General features: G+C 45.6%; 1 protein-coding gene and 1 non-coding gene across 3 annotated transcripts in view; one reads left to right on the forward strand and one right to left on the reverse strand.

Annotated features, from left to right (window-relative positions):
• Positions 1 to 17,396, forward strand: part of Slc2a3 (solute carrier family 2 member 3) — a 68,334-nt gene that overhangs the window by 9,698 nt on the left and 41,240 nt on the right. The window lies entirely within an intron of this gene.
• On the reverse strand, positions 6,938 to 7,040 carry LOC114683513. Its single transcript, XR_003733165.1, has one exon. It is a non-coding gene; the product is annotated as a U6 spliceosomal RNA (small nuclear RNA).

The following is a 17,396-nucleotide window of genomic DNA, read 5'->3' on the forward strand; positions in this document are numbered from 1 at the left end:
AAGTCAGTCTTAAAAGGTCTTAGAATACGGATTCATAAGCCCAATGATTGTAGCTAGAGTTTTCCTGCCTTGCCCACAGTCAGGACAAATCTCTCTCACCTGCCAGTCCCACAGCCGCTCAGACCCAACCAAGTAAACACAGAGATTTATATTGGTTACAAAATGTATGGCCGTGGCAGGCTTCTTGCTAACTGTTCTTATAGCTTAAATTAATCCATTTCCATAAATCTATACCCTGCCACGCGGCTCGTGGCTTACCAGGATCTTTTCATGCTGCTTGTCAGGGTGGCGGCTAGTAGTGACTCCTTCTGCCTTCCTGTTCTTGCTTTTCTCCTCTCTGTTAGTCCCGCCTATACTTCCTGCCTAGCCAGGGCCAATCAGTTTTTTATTTATTGACCAATCAGAGCAACACATTTGCCATACAGACCATCCCACAGCACAGCCAAGTGCAGACCATCTCAGACACCTGCACTCAGGCTCGTGGTCCTAATCATCCTCTATGCAGACCTGTTGGGTAAAGCCACGAGGAACCCGAGAATGGGCTCCCACAGGACATACAGAACATCCTACAGCAAACTGTTCTTACATCTTAAATTAACCCATTTCTATAAATCTATACCTTGCCACGTGGCTCGTGGCTTACCGGCTTCTTCACATGCTGCTTGTCATGGTGGCGGCTGGTAGTATCTCTGACTCAGCCTTCCACTTCCCAGAATTCTTCTCCTCCTTGTCCCACCTATACTTCTTCCTGCCTGACTACTGGCCAATCAGTGTTTTATTTACTAAGCAATCAGAGCAACACATTTGCCATATAGAACATCCACAGCACTTCCCCCCCCCCTTTTTTTTTCAAAAAGGAAGGTTTTAACCTTAACAAAGTAAAATTACATATAATTTGGGAATTTGGGCATAGTTTCTCTTACTACTTCCTGCTGGAGGGGGCGCTGTATCTTATGGGGACACAAAGAAAATTTTAGGATTATGGAATAGTCCATAAGGCTGTATTGTCTGAGCCAGTTGCCTTCAAACCATTCTGGATTTGGATCATCTGGGCCATGGTGTCATTGGAGACCTTTCAGGGGGTCTTGGCTGGTCAAACCTGATATATCTTAATCTGGAGCAAATCCATAGCCTCTGGCTTTCTGTGGGAACAAAAGCAGAGTCTCCTTTCCAAAGCAACACAACCTTACATCCAAATTTTGAAGTCAAGGTATCTTTAAAATATACATATTGGTTTAACTCAACATCTTTTACGATCAAATGTTTTTCTGCAGTTAAAAATCCCAAAGACAACACAATCCAGATTCATCTTTACGTGGCTTATTTTTTATATTAATTTTACTGTCTCTTTAAAGACTTTATTTTTTAAAACTATGTATTTGTTTATATAACTGTATATATCACCTTTTTTGTCTCTTTCAAGCCTACGTATATTTTACACACATTATAAACTATTACATCTGAATCTGTCTTATTGTGAATATTGTTTTAAACTGCAGCATTTGTAAGACTGAAACGGCGCTATGGCTGCTGGCTCCACCCACCTCAGCTTCCAACATGGCAGTTTACCGCCAGCTCTGGGAGCTGTGGTGGGTCTATGCTTTTATCCAAGCAGTGTGTAGCCCAGAAACCTCTTTTTTTGTTTTCTACTAGCAAAGGCTAAATCCACCACGCAGCTTAATGTGCCACTTGCAGAGGCCTCATTCCCGCCATACTGCAGGTGGAGTGTGCACGCCAGGAACCCACAAGGAGCTCAAACTGGCAAGCTGCCGCTCATTTGAGAGAGACAATTAGGAAGCTGTTTTTAGCTCTGTTTTAGAATCTTTTCTCAGGTTTCAGGTGGAAACTCTTACCAACTCGTTGGGTGCCATTTGTAGCTACAGTTTTCCTGCCTGGCCCACAGTCAGGACAAATCTCTCTCACCTGCCAGTCCCACAAATGATAGTGGCACACGCCTTTAGCCCAAGCACTCGGGATGCAGAAGCAGGCAGATCTCTGAGGCCAGCCTGATCTGCAAAGTGAGTTCCAGCACAGGCTCTAAAGCTACCTAAGAGAAACCCTGTCTCAAAAATCAAAAAGATTATATATATATATTCATTAGAAAAAGAAGCTTTGATTCCAGAAAGGAGTTATTTTCCAGTCAGAATTGTTGGGTAGATAAGAGGAAGAGGGGCTCAGCTATCTAGGGAAGGTGTGACTCAGTTGGAACAGGTGACAGTTTATCTCTTTGACAGGAAGCTGAGAGAGTGTGTCGAGTTAGAACCAAAAGATGTTTTAGTGAAGATGGAGGGTTTCTCTTACTTTGCTTCTGTTTTCTCAGTGAACTAATAAGTTGGGTTATCAGCTGAGATCAAAAACGAAGAAGAGATCTTGGAGATTTAGCAGAGAGAAAAGAGTGAAAGGGCCGGGCCTGCTCCAGGATGACGAGTGTGACCTTGCTTAGCGTGGATGAGGCCGTGGGTTCAGTCCCCGGGAAAGGAAAGAATTAAATAATTCTGACGGGGGGAAAAACCGTGTAAGGATAAGATAATCCCAGGCAGGGAAAATGCTGGGTTTGAAGGAGCTGTCCCAGTCTGCCCACGACCATCCGCCTCCAGGGCCTGTTGCTAGGATACCAACCAGTAGCATCCTAGGTATCACAAGACCTATTTAACAGCCGGCCACAAGGTGGCGGTGTAGCTCTCTGCAGCTCCCAGTACTGACTGCTTTCAAGACCCAGAATTCACCTAAGTGAGGTGAGACCAGTGCCTTGTGAACTGTTTTTAACTAGGCCTAGAAGACAAAGCCCTAGGGAGAAGAGAATCCACTTGACAATGTTTAGGGAATGGCTGGGGAGAGAGTGAAAGGAAAGGCAGCTGCCTGGGGATGGAGGGGGCTGGGGGAGGGGGAGGTATGGGCTTTAGAATTAGAAAGGTCTATCAGGTTCTGACACTTGTGAGTCGAGTTGGAGGTTTAAAGACAAGGACAGACTTTACCTGTGAAACCAGAGCTGGTGGATCACTGAGAATTAGGGTTGGCCTAACTGGCTTTGACACAGACCTGATCAGAGACCTGAAGGAGAAGGCTCTCAGAGCACAGGCCCCCTGAGTCCAGGTGCTGACCACAGAACCACTCGGGAAAACACTGTAATGGTTCCTCAGTTTGGATGACTCGAGATGAGGGCCCACAGATGACTCAATGGGCGGTTCAACCCTCCCGAGACTGTTCCACAGATTATGTCCATCAGAGATGAGCCAGGGCTTGAAGCTGAAATCACACCACACATGCTGGATTAGTCACCCTTTAGTCGTGACAAAATATGGAGAAAACAACTCAAGTGAGGGAGGATTTATTCTCTCACGGCTCCCGATTGCGGTCCGTTGGATTGGTTCCATTGTTTTGGGGCCAAGCTGTGATGAGGCATGCTGGTATGCCAGAAGCATGGGATGGAGGACGGTGGCTGAGAGAGAAGACAGGGAATTATTTATCCTTCAAAGGAATGCCTGCAGCTGGGCCTACTCTGTGCTCCACCCCCCACGATCCATGTCACTACCAAACTATGAATCCATCTGTCCACTGAGAAGGTCAGATCCCCCACGATTCTTCCCAGAGGCCTGTTAGCTCTCAACCAAACCCTTCAGCACATGAGCCTTTGGGGTACACTTCCTATCCAAACTGCAAGAGATGCCAAGATAAACTGTTTTATTTCATTGTCTGTGTTTAAAGGAAGGTAAGGTAGTCTCAGTGCCTAAAGGGAAGACCCAAATGGAAAGCAGAGGCTTGCAAGCTGCAGTATAGGATAGAAAGCAGACAGAGCATCACTGAAAGAAAAAGTAGGAACAGGGGATCTTTGAGATGGCGAAACTTCTGCTTGCCTTCTTCTTAGTTTTCTAGAACCCCCTCACGAATTTTTAAGTTGGCATGTTTTCTTTTCACTCCTGTGTTTTGACCACAGGCATGCTTGTGTGCCAAGTGCATGCTTGTTGCTCATAAGGCCAGAAGAGGGTGCAGTGCCTTCGTGCAAAGTAGGAAAAGGTGCTTTTCTGGGGAGCAGGGTTTCTAGGGGGACCTCTGTGCCAAGAAGCTTCTGGCTGGGGCTGAAGAAACTACGTAAGACTCCAGCCTGCACCAACTCCCCAGCTAAACTGTCATACATAAAGGCCATTGTAGGCTTTCACGATGGTGGGGAGGTCAAAACCCTGGGAGAAGAGAGGGTACATTCCAGTTTACAGAGCAACAAACACAATGGTTCCTGGGCAAGCCCATGAGCTAAATAAATAGACTTCTGTCTGGGAAAAGCCTGACTTCCTTTTTTATTTCAAATATTACTGTTAATAGGTGTTTCTATGCTAACCATCTTACTTTCATGTGTTCATTTGTTTGTTTATATTACATATATGTATGTATTTGAGTGTGCAGGCCCCGGGGGCACATGTGGTGGTCCGACAACAACTTTATGAAGTCTGTTCTCTCTCTCCTCCTCACTTTATGTGGGTTCTGGGAATCCAGGACGCCATGATTCTATAGCAGGTACCTTTACCTGATGACCATCTCTCCAGTCCCCAGCCATCTTGCTGCTTCTTTTTTGTTTTTTGTTTTTTGTTTTTTTGTTTTTTGTTTTTTATTTTTCCAAGAGAGGGTTTCTCTGTGTTGTTTTGGTGCCTGTCCTGGATCTCACTCTGTAGACCAGGCTGGTCTCGAACTCACGCCATCTTGCTTCTTGAGTCTGAAACAGACAGATATGCTGTGGAATGTCCTGGTTTTTCGAGACAGGGTTTCTCTGTAGCTTTGGAGCCTGTCCTGGACTAGCTCTGTAGCTCAGGCTGGCCTCAAACTCACAGAGATCCACCTGCCTCTGCCTCCCAAGTGCTGGGATTACAGGTGTGCGCCACCACCGCCCGGCCATGCTCCTAAAGCTTCAACACACCTGGGAGACACTTGGAAGACGTATGGCAGGGTTCTCAGGCCTCCCAAGAGGAGAGTTGATTCACCACATCTGGAGTAAAAAGTGAGAATTTGCAAGTCTCACAGGATCATTGGAGATGGTGATGTTACAGGGACGTCAGTGAGTAGCAGTGAATGAAAACAAGAGGCGCCACTTTGCTAGTGTCCATCAGTGCTGTGTTGATCGTCATAATGCCCTGCTATGGTGGGTTAGAGACAAAGGAACAGAAAGTTGGAAGGAAACAGAAAGGAGATGGGAGCAAGCCAGGCACATTCCCAAGAAAGAAATGGCTTGGTGGTGGTGGTGGTGGTGGTGGTGGTGGTGGTGGTGGTGGTGGTGGCACACACCTTTGATCCCAGCACTCAGGAAGCTGAAGCAAGCGGATCTTTGTGAGTTCGAGGCCAGCCTGGTCTACAGAGTGAGTTCCAGGACAGCCAGGACTGTTACACAGAGAGACCCTGTCTCAAACAAACAACAAAAAGTAGCATTTGTGGACTAGCAGGGCATTGATGACTGTTTAGGGGTCACCGCAGCCTGACCAAGGAGCGGCCAGGATATTTCATGGCTGTTTTGAACTCATTTCTCTGCTTTGTACTGGGGATTAAACTTAGCTTTGTGCATGCCAGCCAAGCCTGCTACCACAGACACTTAGGCTAGCTTCTTTTGCCTGTCTTGAGGTAGGAGATTCCTAAGCTTCCCGGACTAACCTTGAACTCATGATGTAGACTGGGTTAGCCTTAAACTTGAGATTCTCCAGCCCCAACCTTCCTGGAGACTAGGACTGATTCTTGGGTATGTATCACCACACCCAGCGCTTTTCTTGGCTTAGATTTCTTTTTAAATTTCCGGTGTTGCTGAGCCAGCTATTGAGGGAGCAAAGGGAGCAGTCATCAAGAAAGCAATAACTGAAGTTGACATAAACATCTGCAAAAGAATGTAGAGATGGATTGCCCAGCGTCTGGCTGAGCATCAAAGGGGTCCCCTTCCAAGAGAGCCTGTCATCTTCCTAGTCAAAAGGTGCTCCACGGATTGCCCGGGCTAGCTTTGAAGAGAAGCGTTGTGTGGGAAATCTGCCCATAGGATGTTATTTCATGACTTCAGACTTCTGTACTTTGTGAGATTCAGAGCAATAACAATTTCACACTTTACACTCTGCAAAACATTTTAGCATATAGTACTTAATTCCCCCATTAATGCAATGCCTTCCATCATTTTATAGACACAATCCTTAATGGCAACTTGGCCATGGTCATGCAGTTTGGAATAGACCTTGCACTTTTTACAGTGAACTCTTTCTGGCATTTGAAGCTGTTGCATAGGAAGCCAATTTCTGCAGTGTGCTAGAGGGAACTATTGTGTAGCTAAACCACAATGACTTACTGCTCTTTGAATATTACTAGCACATTTCCTTTCCTGGTTATGTCTCATCTGGTCTCATTGCTCCCCCACTCTTCTTGTCTACGCCCTCTCCCGGACACCCTCCTTTGAGTACACAGACATTCCAAATCTCTTTTAAGGTGTTATCTGTGGCTCCAACCTGGCTGAGCTAAAGGTCAGCAAGAGTAGAAAAGCGATATGGAACAGTCCAGCAAGCAGATCTGCTGAGATGTTTTCCACAGGTCTGTCCCTACAGGAGGGCCAGCAGCCCTCAGCCAGCGTGTTGCCAGGAGCAGACAGCACATTTTAGAAACCTAGCAATACCTCTAAGCCTTAAGAATGTGCTATCTCTGTCTCCTGCTGTCTCTCTGTATCTTGCTCTTTAATTCCATGGTGAATAGTGCCACGAGACTCTTGTAGATAGTGGCTGATGGATAACTGTCTAGTGAATAAATACCCCAATGGCAGGTTCTCTCTCTTCTCTGTCATGGTTACTCCTGCATTTTTTGTTTTCCATCTATAATGAGGAAAGGGAATCATGTGATCTTCTCAAGACAACTTACTTGAAAGCAGACTTGCAATTAGATATACTTTTTGTCGTTGTTATTGTTTTGGTTTTTTGGTTTTTTTTAAAAAAAACATATGGAACACTTCATGAATTTGCCTGTCTTCCTTGCGCAGGGGCCATGCTAATCTTCTCTGTATCGTTCCAATTTTAGTTTATGTGCTGCTGAAGCGAGCGTGTTGTTTTGATTTTTTTGAGACTAGGTTTCTCTATGTAGCCCTGGATGTCCTGGAACTCACTCTGTAGACCAGGCTGGCCTTGAACTCACAGAGATCCACCTGCCTCTGCCTCCCGAGTGCAGGATTAAAGGCGTGTGCCACCACCGCCCAGCTGATATATTTTTATTCTACATTTTATTTTATTTCTAGAGACTGGATCTCACTATGTAGTCTTAGCTGGCCTGGAAATCACTATGTAGACGAGGCTACCCTCCAACTCCCAGAGATCCACCTGCCTCTGCCTCTGGAGTGCTTAAGGCATGCACTACCATGGCTGTCACTAAGATAGACTTTTTAAGTACTCTTGAGAGCTGATATTCTGAATTTCCTGTCAAATATTTAAGTTGGTCATCATTATCTTTTCATAAGCATCTCCTTGCTGGCTTCTCCCAAGCAGCCAGTGATTTTTCTTCTGTTTTTATCATTTTGAGACAGGATCTTGATGCCCTCACTCTAGTCCCTGCTGGACACATCTGTTGCCTTAGCCTCCTGAGTACTTGCGTTAAAAGGCCTGTGCCACTGCGTCTTACTAGTGATCTTTCTAAAATTCAAATCTGGACACACTCTGGCCGGGTTAACCTGCTAGATATCTTAGTGATCAGACAAAGTCCAAATGCTCCTCCTGCCATACCTGGCTTGGCCAGCCATTTGTAATAAATCTCCCCTTCTTATCTCTCAGCCTTTTATGCTGGATCAAAAAGCACGGCGTCCTGTCAGTCCAGCAAGCTCCTGCCCTGGCTGCCCTGAAGCCCAGAAAGCTGTTTTCTCCCTCCCACCCCCTCGGCCAGAGTAACTGCTACTGAGCCTGCAGGGCTTTGGATACATACCTACTTGGCAAGCCGGTCTTGAAACACTACCGCTCACGCCCTCCTGATTGACAGTTCCTTTCCTGCACATCCGCCATGCTGAACTCCAGGGACTCAGTCCTGTTCAGCTCCAGGGGTACCATTCATGAGCTCTGTTGTGTTCATACTCAGACAGGCTGCAGCCCTATTCGGTGTCTTCAAATTAGTTTATATGTCGTATAAATCTCCTGCGTAAACAACAAACACCAAGTAAAAATAACAGGGAGCTGGCAAGATGGCTCCACAGGTAAGGACACTTGCAGCTCAGTGGCACCACAACCTGAGTTGGAGCTCTAGGACCCATGTGGTGGAAGAAGAGAACCAGCTCTCACACACTGTCCTCTGACCTCTGCACGGAGGCTCTGGCATGTACGCCCCCTCCAATAAGCCAGCAAAGGAAGGAAATGATGTAGTTTGTCTTAATTTCCCTCCTTACTCAAGTCTATCTAATCTGGTACCACAAACTGCCCCTGCCCTGTCTTACTCCTGTGACCGGCTTCCCAGCTTGAAATGTGTGTTTTCCTGGTTCTCTCCTTCCACCATATGGGTCCAGGGATTGCGCTCAGGTTGTAGGCTTGCTGGCAAACACCTTCACTCGGGGCTCATCTCTTTTCCTTCTTGATACAGGGTCTCGTGTAGGCCCAGCTAGTCTCAAACTTGTCCTGAACTCGTGATCCTCCTGCCTCTACCTCCCAAGTGCTGGGATTACAGGCCTGTGCCACCACAGCTGACTGTCGTTTATGGTAACGACTCAAATGTACCCGCGTTCTCTTCTTTTCAACTCTCAGGAACACTGACTCTGTGAATGTGAGCCTTTTTTTTTTTTCTTCCCTAACAGCTCTATTGTAGGACTAACCGTAATCCTCCTGTGGGGCGTGTGTTGATTCCTTTATTTCTCTTTGTTCTCCTCCAGTGTTCGCAGGGCACCTAGAGTTAGAGCGAACGAATCACCTTTCTAACCGTGTGGATACAGGTACATGAGCACATGTGTGTGCATGTATAGAGGTCAGAGGTTGACAAATGAGGCATTTCTCAATGTTCTTTACCTTCTATATTGAGGCAGGGACCCTGGATGAACCCAGAGCCCACTGGTTCATGGAATATTAATCTGTTGTACCACACATTCCAAAATGCCCTTGTTACTCTAAAATGTACAATGCATAGACTTTAAGCCTTTGGGTTGATATTTGTGTTGTGACTGCTCTTATCAGTTTAAGAAAACGCACAGTGAAAAGATATGAGCTAGATATACTTTTAAATCGATATGTAGTTATATTCATTGTTTTAATGGGTCCATCGTGTTCTGTGCATGGCTGCCCCTCCTAAGGGGCTGCATTTTCTCAGGCACAATACTCGATATTGAAGAAGACAGTAATCACTTTACATCAAATTAACAGAGACCTCTGAACGAGTTGTTAGGAAGGCCTTTCTCCACACTGACGTTGCAGCTGGCATCTAAAAAGAATATGCTGGCCATGGGAGAAGGGGCCTTTCTCGGCAGAGGAAATGTAAATGGAGCCCTGGCGCCCAAGAGCTTGGTGAGCCTGAAGAGTTAAAAATGCCACTGTGTAAATACAGGAAATAAAGGAAGAAGAATGAGATGTGCAAGGTGAGGTGTAAGCAACGCCTTTAAAACAAATACACCACCCCTATCCCCAGCCCCACCCCCGGCATCAGGTTGTTTCCAAATTTCCTCTGAGACATTATGGCATGGTGGCCATCTTAGTACTTTTATCTGTGTGTATTACGACAATAGTTTGTAAAAATTGTGGTTAAAATATATGAAAATCTAAATCATTTTTTTGCATGAATATGTGTATGGTGGTGTGTGGTTCACACATGTGGGAGTATACATATATGTGCAAGTACACATATATGCATGTGTGCCTATATGTGAGTTCATATGTGTGGCGGTACACATGTATGTGCCTGTGTGTGAAGGCCAGAGGTTGACAAAGTGGGTTCATTGATTGTTCTTTACCTTATGTATTGAGCCAGGGTCTCTGGCTGAGCCCGGAGCCCACTGATTCAGCTAGTCTAGCTAGCCAGTGTGCGCTAGGAATCTCCTGTCTCCGTCTCCCAGGTGCTGGGATTACAGGTGGCAGTTATGGATGCTGAGGACCTAACTAACGTTCATCCTCATGCTTGTGCGATGCACACTATCCACTGAGCTATTACCCCAGTCTCCTAAATATTTAGGTCTCCTCTTCTTCTTGTATTTGTGTGTGTGTGTAATAGTTGAATATTATTTGTCATATTTGTTGAACACATTTTACCAAATTTTTTTTAATTTTTTATTTTTATTTTATGTGCATTGGTGTTTTGCCCGCATGTGTATCTGTGTGAGGGTGTCAGATCCCCTGGAACTAGAGTCACAGACAGTTGTGAGCTGCTTGCTATGTGGTTGCTGTGAATTGAACCCGGGTCCTCTGGAAGAGCAACCAGTGCTCTTAACCACTGAACCATCTGGATTTTTTTGTTTGTTTGGTTGGTTGGTTTGGTGGTGGTGTTTGGTTTTCTTTTTTTTTTTTTTTTTTTTTTTTTTTTTTTTTTTTTTTTTTTTTTTTGGTTTTTCCAGACAGGGTTTCTCTGTGTTGTTTTGGTGCCTGCCCTGGATCTCACTCTGTAAACCAGGCTGGCCTTGAACTCACAGAGATCTGCCTGCCTCTGTCTACCTCCTGAGTGCTGGGATTAAAGGCATGTGCCACCACTGCCTAGCTCAGACCCAGAGTTTTTATTTTAAAAAATTTGATAGTAATGGAAAAAAATTTAATCATAATAGAAAGTTTTAATTTGATGTACTGCAAAATTACACAAATTTCAGATTTCCTTCTTTAGCAGCACATAGTACCTGATGGCTTAGAAAAAATTGCTTTAGAAGGGAACCTAGAAGTGATACTTATATGGAATAGACTGGGGAAATAAAGAAAATAACATCTGTAAGTTAATCACTGTTAAGGATAAATGATAGGTTTTAGGTTTTGTTTGTTTGTTTCTTTGTTTTAAAGTACACACACATATACACAAGGGGCTAGGATTGTAGCCTAGTATAGAACTCTTGCCTAACTAAAATACTCAAAACCGTAGGTTCTATCCCTAGAGAATGAAGGAAGCCACATAAAAATGCCAGAAACAGATTGCTAAAAGACATAGGCTGTCCTTGCTGAAAGCCTCTGCTTCTGAGTCCAATCAAAAACAAGAGTAGCAAATAAGTGACCAGAACTCGAGAAAATGAAGAACACACCCCCCCCCACCCCACCCCCCAGTGAAACCAAATGAAGCTAGGGAGCTCAGGAAGTTTAGGTGATGGAGACTGGATTCTCACTGAGGGGGGCACTGTTCCTTGATGTCTTTTGCTACTAAAATGTCCTGAGAAAGATTGAAATGATCTCACTGCCAGTCCTCAGGAGGCAGAGGCAGGTGATCTCTATCAGTTCCAGGACAGCCTGGTCCACATAGTGTGTTCCAGGACAGCAAAGGCCACCTAGAGGGACACTGTCTTGAAAAAAACAAAAAGAAAACAAAGGATTGCAATGGAATGTAGGGGCAAAGAATGCTTGAACCTGTAGGCGAAAAGGCTGTTTCCTTTGGAAATTATTATTAAAGCTCGTAACTACCACCTTGGTAGCCTAAGGGGAGAAGGATGAGGAGGTCAGAGTACCTCTCTCATCCTTTAATTGTAGCTCACAACTGTGCTGCTGAATGCAGCTAAGATAAGCTTGGAATGCTGTAGCAGGACTATCTAGAGTCTTGTTATCTCTTCACTAGAAGATAAGAAGAAAATAGAGCTGGGACTTTAGAGTGAGCGTTTGCTGCAGAGCCCTCCTGAGAAGCTGCTGGCCCGGTTCTATTCGTCAAAAGCCAGCTTTACCTTGTACCTCCAGGAAAGACCTCACCATAATCAAGCTTGAAATATCAGGAGCAAGGACCAGCATCCTTCACATTCCCTTTTGTGGCTAACTTATTTCCTCCAAGGGCAAGAATGTCTATGTTTTTCAGTGAAACCTTCATGCAAGGATGTTATTTATCATAGGAGGACAGTAATCATTGCAACAAAAGAATTCCAACTATAGCAAAGATTAATATCTTATTAATATCAGTCATAGAAGGCATGCAATTTGCATGGAAAAGCCTGATCTGTGCAGACCCCTGGCTGCTCTGAAAGGCGCTGATGCAGAATAGAAGACTGGAAAGTCAGAGTGTAGCTCGCTCTGAAGGACAGAAACCTTATGGGAAGTATAAGAAGACTCAGGGTACTTCAGGACAGGAGTCCACTAGGCTCCACGGGCAGCAGTCTTCACCACTCCGAGTGACTGGGCTGAGGCCTAAGCAGCCTGTGGGGGCTGTGAGGTGGACCAGGAGACTCCAATGGTGGGGATTTGGGCCTCTTTCCATGGCTACCCTTTTTGCACCTTTGGTGACTTGGGACCTTTTCCAGTTGGCTTCCGAGAAGGAAGGAGAAAGAAGACACAAATAAGTAGTCTGAGAGGAAAGAGTAAAGAATGCATTGACTGGAGAGGAAAGATGATCCAGAGTGGAGAAATTCAATGCAGAAATGGGGATAATGAACAGAATCTTACCCTGAATGGTAAGGAGGATAATGAGCACAGAACAATGAAGTGTAGTATGTGTGGGAACTCCCCAGTTAGAAGGTGATTTGGATGAGAAGAATTCCCTGTGCAGCAAGGCAAGAGGCTGGAGAGATGGCTCGGTGAGAGAGAGCACTGGCCGCCCCTCCAGAGGACCCCGGCATTTGGCAGTTCCTCAAGATAGTTTGGTTGCCCTCACCACACTGAAGAGAGTGTTAACATCACATCGAATGGACTGAGTGGTACGGTGCTTGCCTAGCATACCTGAAACCATGGGTTCAATACACAGCACTCCCACAAAGAAAAACAGAAGAATTCTAGTGAGTGGAGGCCATAGTCGAAAGATTGTACGTAACAATTATCCAGCCCAAAGCATCCCCAGTGTGTTGTGTGGAATACTGGACTACAGTGCCCTCCTCCTCTTGTTAACTCCGTAAGAAGCACTTTGTCATGCTTTAAGCTTAATAAAAAGTTCTACTTAATACTAATAAAGTAGTTCTACTTCCCACTAATCACCACTCTTCCCTTTTGGTGAACCCAACTGTCTATTAGTAATCTTTCTAGATCGTAGTGGAAAAACAGTGAGGCATTACATTTTCCACTTTAGGTTTTGGAAGCTGAGCATAGTAACAGCATTTGGTAAGCTGGGTCAAGAGAATCTCAAATTCCAAGGCAGCCTGGGATATGTGAGACTCTGTCACACAGAAGGTTCTTTTTCGTCTTATTGTCATCTCCCCAATTTTTAGAACATTAACAGCGCCCTGTCATCAAGTGTGGTCAGCATCTTCACAGAGTAGCATTTAGGCAAACTAAAACCATCACTTATCTGTGGCACCGCCGGCCCTTCCTGGCCTTAGCTGCTTTTCCATGCTTCACTCATTCTTTCCAGGAGAAAGGTCGTTTTTTTTTAAAGAAGGTAAATACTGCTACTTTTGTCTCTCCTAATATCAGGTAAACACAACCTAAGCCGGAGCTCCGTCTTATCTTCGAGGCGCCCCGGTAAGGCAAGGTGCGCGGCTGAGTTAGAATGTGGCTCTATCTCTAGTTAGCCATTGGTGAGATAGGTGGAGCAGAAACCACCGGCTGCTCCTGGTGGCGCAGAGGTAGAGCGTGAGAGCCCCTGAGGAATGCTGCTCCCGCACGCAAGCATGCACGTCCTCCACGGTGGGAATGTGTCAGTCTTTTCCTGGGGCTGTTGGGTTTCTTTGTATTGACTGCAGCTGTCAGGATCAAAGAGTCACCCAGAGACAAGAAAATAGCTGTGTTCTCAGGGTACCTGGAACAGCCAGGTCCTGCTGGAGACAAGAGTAAAGGGAGACGGAATTCTTTAGTGTTAACTCAGAAAATGCTTTCCATTTTCCAAATTCCAACTGTGTTCCTCCCCAAAATCTGATGGGGGGAATGTCTCCCCCAGTAACTTTAACCTCACAGTCAGAGGCTATGTCTATAAGTCCTGGGCATACACATGAAACAGAGAAAGCTTCCAGCAATTTAGAAATTATAAGTATGTGTTTGAAAGAATAAATGAATACCTATTTAATAGTTGAAATGTACAATTCTGTTGTTGTTTTGTTTTCTGAGATGGTTTCTCTGTGTAACAGCTCTGGCTATCCTGGAACTCACTCTGTAGACCAGGCTGACCTCGAACTCACAGAGATCCACCTGCCTCTGTTGGGATTGAAGGCATGAGCCACCACCGCTGGCTTGAAATGTACAGTACAAGCCCTGCTTCCCAGGGCTCAGTTTACCTGCATAAATTACTGTTTGTATAGATTGTATAAACAGTGTCTTTGCCAGACCTTCAGACTGCAGAGAATGGAGTCCTTCTCCTTGGTCTGTAAGTTCACCCTGTAGAGAGCCGGGACAGGTTATTCAATTTGCTTCTTTGTGCATTTTTTCCAGCACAGTCTGCAGAGCAGCAGGTCAGTGTCACTGCCACAGGGATGTGTCTGGTTTGCTGACTCTCAACCTTATTTTTGCTCTAAAAGAAGAAGTAAGGGCCACTGAAGCAGACATGCTGGTCTCTATCTAGAGAATCTTCTTACAGAAATAATGTCTAGAGTATGAAGTGAAGCAACGGTGCCGGGCGTCAGGGTTGGGGTCAAGGGAAGCAATGGGAAGGCAAATCTAGAAAAGCACGGAGGTTGGGGTATTTAGCTCTGTGGTAGGGCACACTGAGCATGCACAAGGCCCTGGGGTCCATCCCAGCACGCACATTCATGCACACACACACACACACACACACACACACACACACACACACACACGTCATCATCCTGGCATGTAACATGCTATGTAGACCAGGCTGACCCCCAACTCTCAGAGATCCTGCTGCATCTAATTTCTGAGTACTGGGATTAGAGGTGTGTGCCCAGCAGAAGACGTTTTAATTGAGCAAAGCACACCAGATGAAGCAACGCGTTTGGCACATCAGGACAAAGAATGTATGTGGTGGCTGTGAAGAGGGGAAACGTGTAAACTGTACTTATTCTGCACCTGAGTGTGGAACTGGAACACGCAACACTTCCAAGTAGAGCTGGGGGACAAGCTCAGGGAAACAGAGCCATGGAAAGGAGAAGGAGACAGCTGTCAGATGTAGAACCTGGACAACATGGGGAGGGGACCACAAAGAGAACTGTGAAGGTTCTGAGATTCGGACATTGAAGAGAGAACAACCGAGTTTGAGTGCTGGCCCAGAATGCACGAAGCCAGGGTTCATCCCCAGGACCACCAAAAGAGAAGCCAAGACCAAAGGGTGCCTCCTGTCACACCTATTATCCCACCACTCAGGAGGCAGAGGCAGACAAATCTCTGTGAGTTAAAGGCCAGCCTGGTCTGTACAACGAGTTCTAGGCCAGCCAGGACTGCATAGTGATTCCCAGTCTCAGCTAAAACAAAGGGCACAAGGTTATGCCTAAGGGAAGTGCTCTTAGCCTTTCATTGTCTTAGGGAGGTTTCCCTCTGTGTTCAAAGGCCGGGGTCTAGAAAAGGAAGTGGAAGCGGATACAGAAGTGAAGACTTCTCTAGCTGCCCACTGTATTTTCCTTGGAAAGAGGCAGAGCTCAGGAGGCAGAAGAGGTCAGATAAACACTTCCTAGGAACTGACCCTGTTCTGAACCCTCATCTATCTCCAGCTGTTTTCTGCAGAATCGAACAGAATCCAGCTCATCTGGCTGTGGCCGGCATAATCCAGGCCCCAGAGCGGCCTCCACCTCGACTGTTCTGTTGTCACTGCTGGCGGTCTCTGTCCTGGTCTCTGTCCCATTGTGTGCGTGGTCACCTTCTGTCACTTCGAGGAGTTCTCCAGTCTTACTTCGTGTCACAGCCCGTTTCTTTTGCACCCTCCACTCTTTCTCATTTAGCTTTTCTCCACCAGCTGGCTTACCATGACGACACTATCCCCATGGCAACGCCTCTCCTGGGGAAGGAAAAGAAGAGCGGGCTAGAAGGGATGGGCAGAGAGGTGCTGGGTTGGCGTTGGAAGACGACCATTTGGATTGGGTCCTGGAACAGAGTTAAAACTAAGCCTGTTGATGACAGCAAAATTACACAGATCCTGTTTTTCTCTCTCTCAGTTTTTAGTTCTTCATCTGAATTTTTTTTTAGCACTTATTTATTATTTGTAATTGTGTGTGTAAGCATGTGTGCACACCTGCAGTATGAGTGTGGATGTCAGCGGATGACTTGCAGGAGTCGGTTCTCTCCTTCCACTGCGTGCGTCCTGGGGACAGACCTGGTGTCATCAGGCTTGGGAGCAAGCACCCTTACCTGCTGAAACATTTCCGGTATACCTTAGAATAAGTGATTGTCTCAAGATTTGTAAGGTTTTCTTTTTGATATATTTTCCCTCTAATAGTTTTAGACACCATCATTTTTTTAAAAAATTAATCATTTGGTTTTTCGAGACAGGGTTTGTCTGGGTCCTCTCTGTCCTAGAACTCATTCTGTACACCAACCAGGCTGGCCTCAAACTCAGAGATCCACCTGCCTCAGCCTCCCAAGTGCTGAGATTAAAGGCGTGCACACCACCACCACCACCACCACCACCACCACCACCACCACCACCACCACCACCACCGGGCTTAAGCACCATAAAATTTAAGCAATACATGAAGCATATTCGAGATGACATTAGGAAGGGAAAAAACAAAATAGAAATTGGATTTGATCACAAGCATAACAGAAAGAGAAGCAAAAGCATGCCTACCAACCAGGAAATATTTCCAGAATAAATAAATCCAGAAAGAGATTTTTAATAAGCCTTTTTTCCCCCAAGAGTAAGATTTACTTCATGTACAGGCAATACTTGTCTGAGATCAGTCATTCTGCCTAGAAATATTTTTTGTTTGTTTGGTTTGGTTTTTCGAGGCAGGGCTTCTCTGTGAAGCCGCATGAGGACTGTACATGTGTAAAGGGACAATGGCTAAGTCACTTGTCCCTCAGACTTGACTATTTCCCACTGCCTTCCCCGCCAACCTGGTGAGTCACTAATCACAGAATTCCACTGACTTTCCTTAAGTCTGGGGAATGAGAAGCTTGAATTTGCATTTATATTGTGCTCCGGAGAGAGGCTGGTCCCTGGAGCATGATCTGAGTGAGCAGTAGGCTGGATGATGCTGGATCTGTAGAGTTGAGTGCTCTGGATATGCAAGGCATCAATGTGTGGATGATGCACCTTCCTGACTTTCAGTATCTTTTCTTTGGGGAATGAAAGAGTAGGAATGAGCCTAGTCAGTTAGGTTTTCATTTGGTTTTGGTTTTGAAGGGAGATCTAACAGTGTAACCAGGCTCAAACCCACTGTCCTTGGCCTGCAGAGACAGCGCTGGAATACAGACATGCATTACCACACCCAGCCTTGCTTTGGGTTTTTATATCCA

Source organism: Peromyscus leucopus, chromosome 3 (genome assembly GCF_004664715.2).
Source record: "Peromyscus leucopus breed LL Stock chromosome 3, UCI_PerLeu_2.1, whole genome shotgun sequence".
NCBI lineage: Eukaryota > Metazoa > Chordata > Mammalia > Rodentia > Cricetidae > Peromyscus > Peromyscus leucopus.